The sequence below is a fragment of the Polypterus senegalus genome, chromosome 6, assembly GCF_016835505.1.
Source record: "Polypterus senegalus isolate Bchr_013 chromosome 6, ASM1683550v1, whole genome shotgun sequence".
NCBI lineage: Eukaryota > Metazoa > Chordata > Cladistia > Polypteriformes > Polypteridae > Polypterus > Polypterus senegalus.
Genome location: NC_053159.1, coordinates 171,883,839 through 171,897,870, shown reverse-complemented (window position 1 = coordinate 171,897,870; position 14,032 = coordinate 171,883,839). Strand labels below are relative to the sequence as shown.

Genomic DNA, 14,032 nt, shown 5'->3' with positions numbered 1-14,032 from the left:
GATGCAATTGTGGAAGCATTTGAACGTAAGAAGCTGCGGTATGCCAACTTGGCAGCTGAGGCAGAGGACAGAGGCTGGAAGATCAAGGTGCGCCCGGTGGAGGTGGGGTGTAGGGGCTTTGTTGCCAGTACAACAGCGAAACTACTTAGAGAGGTTGGAGTCAGGGGACAGGCCCAACGACAGGCTATCAGAGAACACTGCTGAGAGGGTCAGTCACTGGCTATGGCTGAAGAGGGCTGACATCACTAGGGCAGCTAAGGTGATCAGCTAACCGCGAGACACACGGCCAGGCTTGATCAACCTGTGGTGGGCCTGCCTCAACAGAGGGTGTCTTGTGATAAAAGGCCGAAACACCCTGTGAAGGTGAGGCACACAATTGATGATGTGTCCTGCTGGTAAAGCTTCCTGGCTGCCTTTCCTCATAGCAGCCATCCCTCAAGAAGCAATGAAAATATCAGGGATTGTAACATCTAGTCCTTTCATTGAATCTGAATACGAACAAATGAAATGAAGTTGGCCAGAGAAAACATGAAATATCTTGGTGGGTTCATACTGTCTGTAATGAAATAAAAGTCAAAGTAAATTTAAGAATCACTGTGTTTTTGTTTTTTAATTTGCATTTTCCATACTTTCCAACTTTTTCTGATTGGGCGGTAGGGGGGTGGTTGTACAATTAACCATTAAACTCCATCTCACTCTTGCTCTTGTGCCCCTCATGCACATCTCTGGGCCCATATTCCCTTCTACACTCGCTCACAATGGCACACCCGAAAGCACACCGTGCCATCTCTACACATTACGGTGCCCCTTCTCCTCCTTGCACCGATTCTAGGGTCACACTGTGACACCATGTCACAAATCTCAGAATATCTACACAGTCAGACAAAAGATTTTCACAAAGTTCGAGATAAGAGCTGTGCCCATCTTCTCCTGCCTCTCAAATCACACAACCGCCTCCTAATGAATGTTGCATGGCAAACTGCAGGATAAAGGATTGAATAAGGACAGAAACTGTGACATTCACACACACAAACTTCGGGTTCAACACTAGAAGACGGCGGCCCCCTCTCAGGCACACGTGTGCGGCAGGACTGGGATCTGCATTGGTCCTATTTGGGTTGCAGGTGTTTCAGCCAATATGAGACTCCAGGAGCAGAGAAGCAGGCAGTAGGCGACAACCTTTGTGTTTGCATTTGGTCGGAGTTAGACGTAATTAAGAGGATCCCTTGAGTGCTACTGTACATCTGTTAAACCATACAGGCAAGTAATTGACTTTTCTTGTATGAGCAACCTCCATGGACAATGTAATTCTCTTCAAAATCCAGCTAGGAAAGCACACAGCGTCATGCTGTTAAGTTCACTTACCTCTTCAGTAAACACCACACTGCCCTGAATGATCTGTCTTCTTCTCCACATCCACTGATCTTCCTGCTGCTAGATTGAGCCTGAAAGCATAAAAGAAGGAGGTCAGTGGCGGAGCACATGTGCTACACTAATATGAGCTGAACTACGGAGGACTGCTGAATGTACTCTTCAGTAAAAGTGATGTTTGTGGAGGACATGAACTTGACAATCTCAGTGTGCTGTGAACACACAACATTAAATGTGAACTTGACTGCGGGGGTAACATCTGCAGAAAATGAGAAACACACAGCGGCAGTTTTTAAACTGTCACATGAGACCCGATGAACTTCAGACATTGAGCTGAGCAAGAGACACATCCTAGCATTGAAATCTATGAAATGGCAGTGCCCATCACCAAAACTAACAATGGCATTGTGGGACGATGTTGTAAAATTGAAAAGTGAGTCTGTGATGCCATCACTCAGCATTATATACTCAAGGGGCTGGCCCTGATACTACCCAATCTGTGCTACATAACTTGCTTATTCCAGTGGTGAAAACACAATGCACAATGATTCCTGCAGAACAGCAAAGAATTTTTATAATATTTTCATTAATGCAGCTAATGTACCCCTTCTAATGAAAATATTTTGTGGTGTGCAAATCACGGTGAAAAAACTTTTGGTGAATTCCGACTGATCAGCATCACCAATGATAACCTCCGACAACACTCAATGACAACCTGAGGAATGCCGCTTCATCCGCCATAGGATTGAGCAGGAGGGCGGATCCTTGGGTGTGATGTCATGATGACCCCGCCTCTTGGTGCGCTATACACAGAGCACAAGGTACACATATAAACTTAAAGATGCAGTAAATACCGAACAATCAACAAACATTACAGAAATTACATTTGAAAAATGAAAAGGTATAGTTCAAAAAATAAGAAAGATAGCAATAAAGCAGAACATATTTATAAACCAGAGAATAAACCCTGGCTGAAACATAACAGCTTTACAGTCTGATGCACTGTGTGCTGGGGTCACCCCTCTGACTGCCCAACTCTGCCATGATGAGCTGCTTTACCAGAGAAAGTTAAAGGGCTTTTACTGGTTGTGCAGGAATAGTTGGCATTCACAACAGCATGTGAATTAAAGAGAGACAGAGAGAGGTTAGGAGCACACGCTGATACAGTGGATTTCCGCACCCACCACATGACAAACCAACTCGGGATCCAGATTAGGACCCAAGTGCAGCCATGCAACGGGTGATACCTCAGCACCACACTAGTTCAGATGGAGTGGAGCAGTGTGAGGTTTTTTGTGGTGGCTGGAGTGCCAATTCTGCCACCAACCCCCAAGTTTTTCCCTGCAGGTTGGAGGGCCTACATGCAGGGACAGATGCAGATTAACGTCATACACAGGATGGAGCAATTGCAGGTTAAGGGCCTTCCTCAAGGGCCCAACAGAGCAGAGACTCTTTTGGCATTTTACGGGATTCGAACCAGCGACCTTCTGATTGCCAGTGCAGATCCCTAGCCTCAGAGCCACCACTCACTTGGACATTAGGGTTCAGTTTAAGACTTTAATATGAAGTTATATGTGTACATGTGGGGTCTAAAAACAAAAAAGTTAAACTATTATTAATACTCAAATTACACCCAAAGAAAAATAGGTAACATGTATTATTGTTATTATTATAACACGTTCCTATTATTTTTTCACAAAGTTGCAATACTGAAATTAGTCACTAGATGTCACTGTTGTTACTAAAGGCACTACTGAGTATCTTACTGGGTTAATGAAAATACAAGCTTAACTGTTATAAATGCCATTAATAAATATTCTTATTTTATAGTGCCCTGTAAGAACTGCATAGACAATTAAAGTAAACACAAATATAGCAACCTTGCTATTCTGTCCTTTATTTACTTAATTTTATCACTGGCTCTAAAGGAAACATACATATGCAAACAATTTATCACAAATAAGAACAGACCCCCGTTTGACACACACTGTTCATAAGGAGCTTGGTAACAATTTGAACTGCTAAAAGGCAAACTAATACTTTGAAATGGACACAGGGAACACCCAAGCTTTGTCTGTGTTCTTTCCTGCTACCCACAATGCTCCACTGCACTGACGGCAGCACCTAAGCCCCTCCTCCTGACGATTTAACTCTGCCTTGCAGACAGTTGAGTCATTCTCCTTTGATCTCTCTTATTAATTGAACTGCCACTCACTAGATGTCTTTATATTTCACCCCCATTCTGTTATAAACTTGGAGTTTAAAGCATTAAAAACCTCTGCAATTCTCCAAAATGCCCACTAAAGGAAAGTATACCATCAAGCCCCATTTAGATATAAGGGAAAGCTCAGGGTCTTTAAAAAATATAAAGATTTATTTTCTCAAAATTGAATAAGAATGAAGCCCTGCGGATTATGGAAGGCAAAAGGAGTTCCCTAAACCTATAAGGCAATCTAAGCAAACAATGTCTCAATACACAATCCAATGGCAAAGTCAAAAATCCAGAAATCACAAAGCATAAACAAAAACTCACCAACACCCTGGTGCATCCAAATGCACCACCAGGAATTGTGGAAAACCCTCACCTTTACTGGGCAGAATGCAATCCCTGGTACCTCACTTTTGTTTTTGATATCCATCTCCAGATCACTTGCATCAAACTCGGAGTCTGACAAGTCAGAGTCCTATTCAACGAAATTACGTAAAAGGTTCATGGAGTATTTTGCTTTGTACGTTCTCTTTGGTCTCTCACCAGATGTTGGTCCCATTTTAGAGGTTGTTTGCTCTTCGATACTTATGCACACATAGTGAATTGAGGTTAAATCGACAAAGCAATGTAACTTTCCTTCTAACAAAGTTAGAAATGAGTTTTGTTGCAGTTTACAGCTGATTACCGTCCTCTACTCATGAATTTCATCTACTTTCTTTAAGATCGCATTGAATTTTGATTCCGTGTTTGGATTTACATCGTGACAATGCAACGTATAACTGCCCGTAATTGAATATCGTTTCTTTCTCTCTAATAAATAAACCGACTTTGTCGAATGTTTGTCCCTGTCTAATGGGAAGCTGTAAACATTTTGATACAAATAGCATATCAAGATTCTTTTGGTGTCTAATGTTATCCGCGTAAGATGTACTACATTACCTTTCTTGTCGCCTGTTAAAATCTTACATGTCAGAATTGTTTGACCAGTTTTGAATACAACTAATCTTGTCCTATTGCATAGCCCATCACTCAGACATAAATTACACAATAACATTACGATACATCCTTCTTTCTACAGTGATTTGGCCAGTGGAAGACCGGACTTTGTTATTGCTTGTAAATATTCTTCAGGATATTGTAATTTGATGTTTTCATCTTCCGCAACTTCACCACCAACTGTTTCAGCATAGTCTGTTGATATGCATTTAACCAATTTGCCGTGTAACCGATCGACAATTTTCATGTTAATTTGTTTGACTTCATCGTTTCTCGCTGCCGTATTTAGATGAATGGGTGATTCTAAACTGGATCTTTGTAAGTGTGAGGGTGTGTACGTTCATAAGTAAGCCCTTTAATGGATTCGTGCCTGTCCAGGTTAAGTGCTGGAATGCACCTGATGACTGTGGTCTTGTTTGAAAATATTAGGGCATTACTTGTAAGAATCTCATGGCAAAAGTCTCAGTCTCGTGGGACTTTCTTCCAAAAAGTCTCATCAAAAAGTCACGTCTCGTCGCAGGATTAGTCTTGTCTTGTCCCAATATATTTTTATTAAAATAGAGAGATTATTATTATTATTATTACTAAATAACCAAAAGCCCTGCCTTCACAGACTGTTACCCTCTTTCTCCAATGGATTGTCTTCCCCAATATCCCACCTCGTGATTACACTTACCTGCCTCCGGGCTTCACAATAAATGGATCTCTGGCTTGAGTTGGCATTTAAAAGTCTCCTGTGCCCACTTTAGGACTAAGCTTCAAATACCGTCATGAGAGCACTGACGACTCTTTCTTGGTTAGTGGCAGACCTCCCTCTAGTGGCCCCGCAGGACCCTGCACCTGTGAGCTAATGAAGACCATAATGAGTCAGGTCATTGTCTTTCGAAGGGGGCAAAACAGTTTTGTGCATCCCACCGAGGGGTCCTGTGATGTCACACAGTGGCTAAGTTGGAAAGGTCTGGCCTTGTTACAGTCTGGAGAAGCTATTTTAGTCCCCTGCCAGTCCACCAGGGCTTATATGTGTATTGTGGAAGTTCAGCCCCCAGACAGACGGACGCCAGATGTCCATAAACACACACGTTTAATATTTTCTTCAAAGTACACAGCACCTAACAATGCCCTTCTGGCAACCACTCCATCCCTTTCTATCTCCTTCTTCTACTCTTCTGTCGCCCTCACTCCTCCTCTCACAAGCTCTATCTTCTTTCTCCCAACTCCGGATCGACTAATGGAGTGAGGCAGCTCCTTTTATAACAACCTTGGCGGATAAGCTCCATGTGCTTCGCGATGATCTTCTGATGGTACTTCCTGGTGTGCCGCATGAGCACCCATAAGCACTCCAAGTGTGCCTGGAATTTCTTCTGGCAGCACTTCTTGGTGTGGCGGAAGTGCTGCAATCCAGGTCTCCACAATCCTCTGGGCGCCACCCGGGCGGTGGTCACGGGCCCCAACAGGGTTGTGCTTCTAAGCTCTGATCCCGTGGCCCCGAAGCAGACTAGGGCGGCTGCCCTCTCATGGTCCGGGGATGTATTGTCCCTCTCCCGGTCCTTCCAGGCGTCCCGGCTGGGTAGGCTCCCCAGCCATATGCCATACTTTATATTGCAGTACTGGCACAACAGGCATGACAGGAACTAATTGAACATCACTCCAGTTCCGCTCCAGCAGTAACCCAATAGCAAATGGTGTACTTTTTGAAACCTTATAATATAACTGACAAAGAAACAAAATGTTTTACATTTTTAAATAGTACGATGCAAATGGTTTTCCTCCCACAGTCCAAAGACATGCAGGTTAGGTGCATTGGTGATTCTAAATTGTCCTTAGTGTGTGCTTGGTGTGTGTGTGGGCGCGCACCCTGCCCAGGGTTTGTTTCCTGCCTTGCGCCCTGTAGTTAGGATATAGCAGGTTGGAAAATGGATGGATGGATGGATGCAAATGGTGGAGACGGATGCCAGTGACAGCTCTATAAAGTGGTAGTGCTGTAGGGCCCATTCAGATCCCCTCTAAAGCATTCCACGTTTCTAATTTGATTCTGTCGGCGTCCATGTACTGCATTTCTAACATTAAAGATAAGATTGAGAAAAATTCCTGCTATTTCAGAAAATGATTTAACAGCTGGAGATCTGTACGCCACAAGCCTTACTTCAGCATGGGCGACCAAGGAAAAATTCTCCTTACTGCAAAGCAATCAGTAGCCAAGAAGAACCAATGAGTTGAGCAGCTGTACGGACAGCCTTGTGTGTTTCTGATGCCCAGATGGAACGGCGCTGGAATTGTTTGCATGGTCTGCTGATTTCCAAGGAGAAAGAAATAATTGAGGAAATAGAGTGTAAATCAAAAGATAACGCGCAGGTCAAGGAAGAAACACAAGACAAGAAAAAAAAACAGCTTTAACTCCATGACTGCTAAACGTTCAGCACTGCAGATAATGTCATGGTTGTAACACCGCTTGTGACTCTCACGTCATTCGTCCAAGTTGGAGAAACACTCATCGCCCCATCCATCATTTACGGCCATGCTGAAAGTCAGACTGAGCTGCATACAAACTTTAAAATGCGTTTCTCACCGACTGCATCTCTAATGGATGAGACATCACCCTGGCCTGACTTTACAGCAGGCCTATGAAACTGCAAACCATCAGAATCTGAATTCCCATGATTGGCCAGGTCTACCAATGTGTACTTGGAATTAGTCTTGAGAGTATTGGTGCAACATACAAAGAGAATACAGCATACAAAAGATAAATATAAGAAGATAAAATATAAAATAGCGAAATATGATGCGGCATTCAAGGGCAATATAAAAAAATAAAGAGACGGCAGGATTAAAATGTCCAGGCAGTCGAGTGTGCAGGTCTACATGGACATTGAGTAGAAGCTCAGATCTGATTAGTCAGAATCACTGCACTCTTCAGCTGACGTGTTGTTTTAGTTTTCTCTGCATGAAGACGTTTGCTGGAGGGGAGTCTTTGGAACTGGTGATGTCCCGGGTGAGTCGGATCAGCAATGGTCGTAGTGGCCCCCTACAGCTTAAGATCCTTTAATAGGCCCTGATGATGTGTTGCAGATTGGCCTAAACCTGAACTGAGGCCGGCACCAAACCAGACAGTTAGAGGAGACTGAATTTCATCAGCTGACACAAAAAAACATTCTCTAAGGGGTTTTCTTAATAACGCATATAGTATAATGTTATTGTCCCACTTAAGGTTTTGTGATGGCACAGTGCCCAGAAACTTAAATGGTTCTGTAATCTCAATGGCTGAGCCATTTATAGCAAGTCATAGGTGAGCAGGCGACTGTTTGCTGAAATCTATGATCGGTTTCTTGAATGTTAAGATCCAAATTTTAATGGCTGCACCACAATATCAGATTTTGTTCCTCTTGTCAGTATTTGGACTCGGCCCTGTTTGTAATGAGGTCTGTTAGTGTGATGTCATCTGCATATATAAGACGTTTGACAGACAAATCACCAGAGGTCCAGTCATTTGTATAAAGCGTGAAGGATAGTAGGAAAAGGACACGTCAATGCGGTGCCCCAGCACTAAGGGTTAACGGGTCAGACATGTGTGTGTGCCCAGCCTCGCCTGTCCTGTCTCCTACCTGTAACAAGGTCTGTGGTCCAATGGCAGGTTGAACTGGAGGAGTTTCTTATCTAGGTGACAGCTTCCACTCGCTGTGACAGAATGCTGAAAAATACGGCGGTCAACTGCAGGTTCACACACATCCATGTATGCCATTCACAAACAAACACCTCCATGAAAATGAATCAGAGACAGTCTCATTACTTTTCAATTGGCCCACCTAATTAGTTAGAAAATCCGGCTGCTAATCGAGCATCCTGCCTTATCTCAGTTTTAATTTAACTTATGGTTTACAATTTAGAACCTTTTTTTATCTATCTATCTATCTATCTATCTATCTATCTATCTATCTATCTATCTATCTATCTATCTATCTATCTATCTATCTATCTATCTATCTATCTATCTATTGTGGAAGCTGACCCGGACACAGACAGGCAGACACGTTGAAGTCACCCAACACACGTTTACTATACATACTATTATTTACAAATGTGACACACAGCCCCAAAGTCCCCACAAGTACAAGCCAACAATCCAAATGCCTTTCCTTCTTCAGGCCGCCTCCTTGTCTCCTCCAAGACCTCGTCTCTCGACCTCCCGACTCCAGCCGACAAAGAGTGAGGCGACCCCTTTTATAGTCACCCGGATGTGCTCCAGGTGCCTCCCGACAATCTTCCGCCGGCACTCCCTAGTGTGGGGGAAGTGCCAGCTGTGCAACCAGAAGCACTCCGGGTGTCCTCAATTGTCTTCCCCCCAGCACTTCTGGGTGTGGCAGAAGTGCTGAGTTCCAAGGCTCCAAAGACATTGGGGCGCCCCCTGGCAGTGACCACAGGCCCCTACAGAGCTGAGCCTCAAAGCTCTGTACCCGTGGTCGTCAAAGCCACCAAGGCGGTCGCCCCCTCGTGGTCTGAAGGAGACGCAAGCCCTCCTCTGGTCCTCCTGGGTGTCCCAACACTATCTATCTATCTATCTATCTATCTATCTATCTATCTATCTATCTATCTATCTATCTATCTATCTATCTATCTATCTTATATAATGCCTCACCTATCTATCTATCTATCTATCTATCTATCTATCTATCTATCTATCTATCTATCTATCTATCTATCTATCTATCTATCTATCTATCTATCTATCTATATCCATATGCTCTCCTAGCTGGCCAATTTTAGGGTCACCATTTAAATTAACCTGCATGTCCGTTGGATGTCGGATGAAACTGGTTTGCTGAATGAAAACTCATGCAGGTAAGAAGAGAACGTGCAAACTCCAAACAATACAATGCATTGCATTTGTCATTCCAACAGATAGCTCATCTCAAACATTAACACTACTTTTTGCTAATCCCATACTGAATGGCATATAACAGAGACATACGCATTGCACGGTTCGCTGAGAATGTTAACGCTGGATGACTATGTTGGTTAGTTAGATTTCAACCCATGTTAGAAGTGTAGCACAGCTGGTAACATAAATACATAACAAAACAATAAAATAGTGAGTATAAGTAGCATGCCAGGCATTATCAGCATCTAACATCTCCAGTTTTTTCCCTACCATTGAAATCCTCCATAGGCGCTGACTCCCTTGGGCGGGTACAGGCCGTGGACATACAATCTTGAATGATTTGGAATGAATTTATCATATTGCTCTGAATTTACAAAGGGGGCTCACTGTGTCCGAGTTGCCCCTGGTGTTTGTTATATTCTTTTGGTGTTCCTGTTCTTCTTCCAGTGTTATTATCAATTTACAATCCCCTTAACCTTGTGCTCCTCACAGTCCCTGACTTGGAATCAGTGTGAGAATTCCGAAACATTCTTGTAAAGGGTGACGCAGTGTGATTCTCTTGAGGTGACAGATTCACAGATCACTTAAGGTTTGGGCAAGTGCTGTCCTTCAAGGTGCCATTGTCGCAAGTTGTTTTGAAATGTAACTCTGATACAAGCAGGCAATAACACAGTCTCATCTCAGCCCCATGTGCAGAAGTGTTGTTCTACACTACTCCCTCCTTTCATCAGTTTAACTTTGTTAGACACGGGAGCTTAGGGAGCATCTTCAGGACGTGACGGTAGAATCTGAGGGTAGGGCGACACAGTTGGTGACTCCTTCTCCATTTGTAGTGCGTAGAACGGAGGAAGAACTATACAAGTGTGATGAGTCGTGTCACGAGATATGGATTATTCAATTGAGTGTCACAGTAAATCAGATTACTAGGACAGCAATTTATCACTTAAGAAATATAGCAAAAGTTAGACCTTTTATAACATTGCATGATGCTGAGAAATGAGTTCATGCTTTATTTTCATTCGTCTAGATTACTGTAACGCACTCCTCTCAGGATGACCCAAAAAAAAGACATCAATCGATTGCAACGAGTGCAGAATGCAGCTGCTAGAATCTTAACTAGGAAAAGAAAATCCGAGCACTTCACACCAGTTCTGATGTCACTACACTGGTTACCTGTGTCATTCAGCATTGACTTTAAAATCCTGTGTATGGTTTACAAAGCCTTCAATAATCTCGCTCCATCTTATATATTTGAATGTCTGACACCTTATATTCCAAATCGTAACCTTAGATCTTCAAATGAGTGTCTACTTAGAATTCCAAGAGCTAAACTTAAAAGAAGTGGTGAGGCGGCCTTCTGCTGTTATGAACCTAAAATCTGGAATAGCCTACTGATAGAAATTCGCCAGGCTGATACAGCAGAGCACTTTAAAAAACTGCTAAAACTCATTACTTTAACATGGCTTTCTCATAACTTCATTTTAGTGAATACTCTGTAAATTCATTTAATTATCATTATTATTCATGGTTACTCTGAAATCCGTTCTAACCCCTACTCTCTCTTGTGCTCTTTTTCCAGTTTTTTGTAGTGACGATCTGCACCACCACCACCTAATCAAAGCACCGTGATGTCCTTACTTTGATGGATGAAATGCCGGAGGTCCACATGACCATCATCGTCAAGTCCTTCCATGTGAACCCTGAATACAATGAGGACTGATTGTGAGGTCATTTTATGTGAGGTAGAATGCCTAGAGGAGGCTGGGTGGTCTTGTGGTCTCTGAATCCCTGCAGATTTGATTTTTTTTTTTCTCCAGACGTCTGGAGTTATTTTTTGTTTTTTCTGTCCTCCCTGGCCATCAGACCTGACTTTTATTCTATGTTAGTTTCAGTGAGTCAGCCAGTCAGTTTCCGACCCGTTATATCCTAACACAGGGTCTGCTGTAGCCAATCCCAGCCAGCACAGGGCACAAGGCAGGAACAAACCCCAGGCAGGGCGCCAGCCCACCGCAGTCTATGTTAATTATCCATCCATCCATTTTCCAACCTGCTGAATCCGAACACAGGGTCACGGGGGTCTGCTGGTTCTGAAATAGCAGGAATTTTTCTCAATCTTATCTTTAATGTTAGAAATGCAGTACATGGACGCCGACAGAATCAAATTAGAAACGTGAAATGCTTTAGAGGGGATCTGAATGTGCCCTACAGCACTACCACTTTATAGAGCAGTCACTGGCATCCGTCTCCACCATTTGCATCCATCCATCCATCCATTTTCCAACCTGCTATATCCTAACTACAGGGTCACGGGGGTCTGCTGGAGCCAATCCCAGCCAACACAGGGCACAAGGCAGGAACCAATCCTGGGCAGGGTGCCAACCCACCGCAGGACAGTCTATGTTAATTAGTCTTCCCTAATTCTATTTTCTTATTTATTGTGTCTTTTTTCTCTTTCTTCATCCTGTAAAGTACTTTGAGCTACATGATTTGTATGAAAATGTGCTCTAGAAATAAATGTTGTTGTTGCTTTTTGAGTTAATAAGTGGTTTCAGGCGCATACCTCGGCAGATGAAGAAGCGCAAAGAGAGGGGTCCCAGTAAGAGACAGCGGAGCAGGTGTATGGACACAACATGCTGAAACTCTTTACAGAAGAGGGGCGCCCTGCGCTTATTGAAATAAAGCCATTTCTTACTTGCTGTAGGGTGGAAATGGCTGCCGGCAGGTCCATATGAGGGTGTAGCCCCCTTATGGGTTGAGTTCTTGTAAGAGGGAATGTGATGCATAGCCAGCATCATGTCATGCGCCATCAGTGTGGGGAACAGGATGTCAGCCATTAAGGAATGGCGTAAAAGGGCACGGAGAACACTGTGTGTGTGTGTGTGTGTGTCATCTTTTGTTGACTGGTGGGTGGGAAAGGAGAGAAGGTGGGCAGATTGCTCATTTATTTTTGTGAATATTTTTATTCTTTCCTCTGTTTGTTTTAAAGAGTGTCATTTCAGTTTCGGCTCCGTTTATTTGCATGACACTGGACTCGTCATTATTTTTGTTTGGTCTCTTTTACCTTTTTTCGGTCTGTGACTCGATTCGTTTGGTTGTAACTCCAGATGCCCAGATTCTGAATTGTTGCCAAGGTTCAAGAGGCCTGTGGCATCACTAAGAGACTGCCTGAGGTCACTTCTGATAACAGCATAGAACAGTGGCAAATTTAGTTATGGGTGACATGGGCAGCCACCCAGGATGGCATCTTGCTGGTGCCAGCACAGGACGCCCGTACCAAAAAATTTGTAATGGTTATAACAACCTGAGCCAGTCAATCCATTAGTGGCACCATTTCTGACAGTCGAGGGGCACGCGTTCCATAGAGTCAGCGTTATGTACACACTGAGAGGTGCCAAGAATTCTCGGGAAACTGAGGTTGTTGAAGTTTAGTACTGATCACCTGCTATGGCCTGAGAGGGGCGTCATCACCGTCACCCCGGCCACTGACGTCAGGCCAGAAGGCGATGATTCCTGTTAGCAAACCCACGACTGTAGAGTTCAGAGCAGGGCCTTACCAAAGAAGAAACGGCAAATAAGAAACGTGACGTCCCGACTTTACGATATCTCGATTGCTTTGCCATCTCCGTTATTAATCCAACCCTCTGACTGGTTTCATTTCTTTATGAATACGTATAATTCAAACCAATCAACGGTGTGCTAACCTCTTACTTATTATAACAAACTTCAAAATGTAAAAATATTTCTAGGTGTGCTTTTATTTTAATTCAATTAAAAACGAGTATGTGTTCTTTTTTTTGTTGCACAATTCCATTGTTTTTTATTTGCATTATATAAATTGCGTATGATTTTGTACTACTTAAATATTTATCACTATTATTTCCTGCTATTATTATTTAATTATTATCAGTGGGCTCCAAAGCTGTCATTGTTTGCACTTAACAAAGCTGGCATCAGAGCCTTGAAAAAGTGCCACTTTGCCTCCTGCCAGCCATGGCACTCTGCACACAATGAACGCTTCTGAATTTATTATAAAAAAAACAAAAACTTACTCGCTATTTTGATTATTTTCCATCATACAGAAGTTACAATAGCTGCGTCAGTATAAGAGATAATTGGCTGGGCTCCCAGTGCGTGGGGAGCCGCTGACATTCACATGAAAGCCCGCCACAAAGTGGGACGTTTGTCTCTGCGCGCTCATTAAACACACCCTGCTGGGACCTACCTGATGGAACTTTCATATTTGCAAGACTTGCTATCTGAAATACAAAAGAGGATTACATGAAAGCAGCGGAGATGTGAGGTGGTGGGACCGAGAAACGAAGGTGGGAGCCTTTAATCCGCAAAGCAACAGGTTTAGATTTCAAATGACCCGAAGTGTTTAAACAACAACAGTACACAAGGTGGGCTTTGATGTGCGGTTCATGTACTTTATAAAAAATAAACTATTTTTATAAAAATAAACTCTTAAAATGAAATAAAATAATTTCCTGACATGACTTGATAAACTGGCTTGTAAATTGCTGTAACTGAAGTTTCCGTCTCGAGTATGGATTCATCGGTTTATCCCAACAAAGTCACTTAGC

General features: G+C 43.0%; 1 protein-coding gene across 1 annotated transcript in view; it reads right to left on the bottom strand.

Annotated features, from left to right (window-relative positions):
• b3galt1b (UDP-Gal:betaGlcNAc beta 1,3-galactosyltransferase, polypeptide 1b) overlaps window positions 1-14,032 on the bottom strand; it is a 963,041-nt gene that overhangs the window by 237,097 nt on the left and 711,912 nt on the right. The window contains exon 4 of the mRNA XM_039757538.1: window positions 1,366-1,445. The gene's annotated coding sequence lies outside the window, so the exon portion shown is untranslated. The remainder of the gene's footprint in view (window positions 1-1,365; window positions 1,446-14,032) is intronic.